The 2,509-nt window shown below is 53.8% G+C and overlaps 1 pseudogene; it reads left to right on the forward strand.

The window, feature by feature from the left end:
• Positions 1-430: 430 nt before the first annotated feature.
• Positions 431-1,206, forward strand: LOC100436310 (homeobox protein VENTX-like; annotated as a pseudogene).
• Positions 1,207-2,509: the final 1,303 nt, after the last annotated feature.

Consider the following 2,509-nt stretch of genomic DNA (forward strand, 5'->3'; position numbering starts at 1 on the left):
AGCCTCCCAATTAGCTGAGATTACAGGCACGCACCACCACGTCCGGCTAATTTTTGTATTTCTAGTAGAGACAGGGTTTCACCATGTCAGCCAGGCTGGTCTAGAACCCCTGACCTCAAGAAATCCACCCGCCTCAGCCTCACAAAGTGCTGGGATTACAGGCATGAGCCACCGCGCCAGGCCATAAATAAATACTATCACAAGAAATTAAATCAAAGTAATCTCACTTTTAATTGGCAAAAATTAAAAAAAAACTCAAATTACGTGGTCTTAAGGAAAAGAGTTTAAGCTTTACAATACATTGACAACATAGTAACGTTAAAAATTAAAAGCAAATATTATTTTATAGATTAAAAAAATCACCCAGGTAGATCCTGTGCCTGGCCAGCACCCCCCGCCCCCGGCCTTCCCTCCGGCCCACCTGACGGCCATGCGTCTCTCCTCCTCCACACCTTGTGGCCGGCAGCTGCCCTCCAGCTTTGGCTCCGTGGACTGGCTCTCCCAGAGCAGCTGCGCAGAGCCAACTCACACCTCCCGGCCTGCCAGGTCTCCCAGGGGAGCCTCCGTGGCCTGGGTCAGATATCCGGCACCCGGGAGCCGTCAGGCCGTCAGCATCAAGGAGGCTAGGTCCTCAAATCGGCCTGCGCCGGAGAAGACCGTGGTTGGGTTGAGTAAGGGGCCAAACCCCTGGCTGGCCCCCAGTGTCCGCACAGCCTTCACCACTGAGTAGTTTCGCGCCTTGGAGACCGTCTTCCGGCACCACCAGTACCTGGGCTCTCTAGAGCGAAGAAGCTGGCCAGAGAGATGCAGCTCTGGGAGGTCCAGATAAAAACCTGGTTTCAAAATCCCCGGATGAAACACAAAAGGCAAATGCAGGACTCCCAGCTGAATAGCCCCTTCTCTAAGTCACTCCATGCGTCCCCGGCTTTCCAATCAGCGTCCTCTGGCCTTCCCAATGGCCTGCAGCTGCTGTGCCCTTGGGCACCCCTGCCCAGGCCCCAGGCTCTGATGTTGCCCCCTGGCTCCTTCTGGGGTCTCTGCCGGTGGGACAAGAAGCCCTGGCCTCTGCATGGGCTTCCTGCTGTGGGCAGCCTCTGGCGTACCATCCCCCCAAGCCCAGGAAGTGGCATGCCTCCGCTAGGACCAGCCCTGTCTAAGGGGCCCTGGGGCCTGTGTGCTCTGCCGGAGACATGGGATGTATTTTGAGGAAGCGCCTCTGACTCCATGCCTCCCACACACGCGGCCTTGTGCAGATCGCACCTGGCACCTACCTGGAGGACTCAGCCGTTCTGTTTACATCGTGGGGGTACCTCTCACCCTGACCCACGCAAAGGTTCTGGAGATTTCTGGATAATGTATTTATTAAAGCTACCTCTTCACTGAAAGTTACCGAAAGGGTCGGTTTAGGAAGTAAATGAAGGGTCAGTGAACAGAGTCAGACGCAGAAGTGGGTTTGTTATGGGTAGGGCTTTCAGCATATGATAAAAGGATAATTTGTTTTTTAAAAAGTGTTGGAAAAACTGGGTTTCCAGTTGGAAAAAGTAAAGTTTGTAAGCTTTGTGTGTAAAAAAAACCATGAAGGATTGGAAGGGAATGCAGTTGTCGTGTTTATAACTTTGTGGTTCGAGTTCCTTTTAATAAGGACTTCAAAGCTGGAAAGCAGGAGGGACAAGTGTGAAAATTAAGGCTGGGTGCTGGGGCCCTGCAGTGCGCTCTAGGTCGTGCGTGAGCTGGGACTGTGGCCGCAGCCTGCTGGGGGCTGCTCTTCTCCAGCCAGGGAAAGCAGAAAGCAGGGCAGCTGGAACCTGCCGCTGTGCCTGGACTGAAGCCTCCAGCATATGCTCACCTGTCCCCCTACTCGCAGCAGCCTCAAGACAAAACAGAATGACTCAAGGACAGCACTTGCTGCAGAAAGTCAGGAAGTGCCCAGGATGGGAGGCATGGAAGCCCTTCCCGGGTAGTACTCTCCCTCATTGATGGACCATTCTTGGTGCAAACTCCTCACTGCACGCACAGACGCTGAGACAAGCGCGCATCCGTCCACGTTGCCCCAGGAGGCAGGCAGCGCGAAGCGCCCAGACAGACGGGTTCAGCCTGCAGGACTGTGAGGCGACTTGTGAAACCCACCCAAGCATTCCAACAGGAACAAAAGTGTGGTCCTGTGGCCACGTCCACAGCAAGTTCCACTTTCCCCTTGCTCATTTCTGCGTTGTTGGAGGTGTTTACAACCAGCATGTGCTTTTATAATACAACCTCAGTTAAGAGTGGAAGAGCTGCTGTGTGTCCTGGCGAGTGATAATGTGACGGGAGCCTGGGCGTAGCCCTCGGAGAGCAGTGGCTGGACAGGGGCTCCTGAGTGGGGCTTGGACAGCACTGATTTGTGGGTGTGGAAGGGGCCACGTTGTCCGTGATAAAAGTAAAAATGCGCCGCCAAAAAATAAAAAATCACCCAGCACTTTGGGATGCCCAGATGGGTGGATCACTTGAGGAAAGGAGTTCAATTCCAGCC

Source organism: Pongo abelii, chromosome 10, assembly GCF_028885655.2.
Source record: "Pongo abelii isolate AG06213 chromosome 10, NHGRI_mPonAbe1-v2.0_pri, whole genome shotgun sequence".
Classification (NCBI taxonomy): Eukaryota; Metazoa; Chordata; class Mammalia; order Primates; family Hominidae; genus Pongo; species Pongo abelii.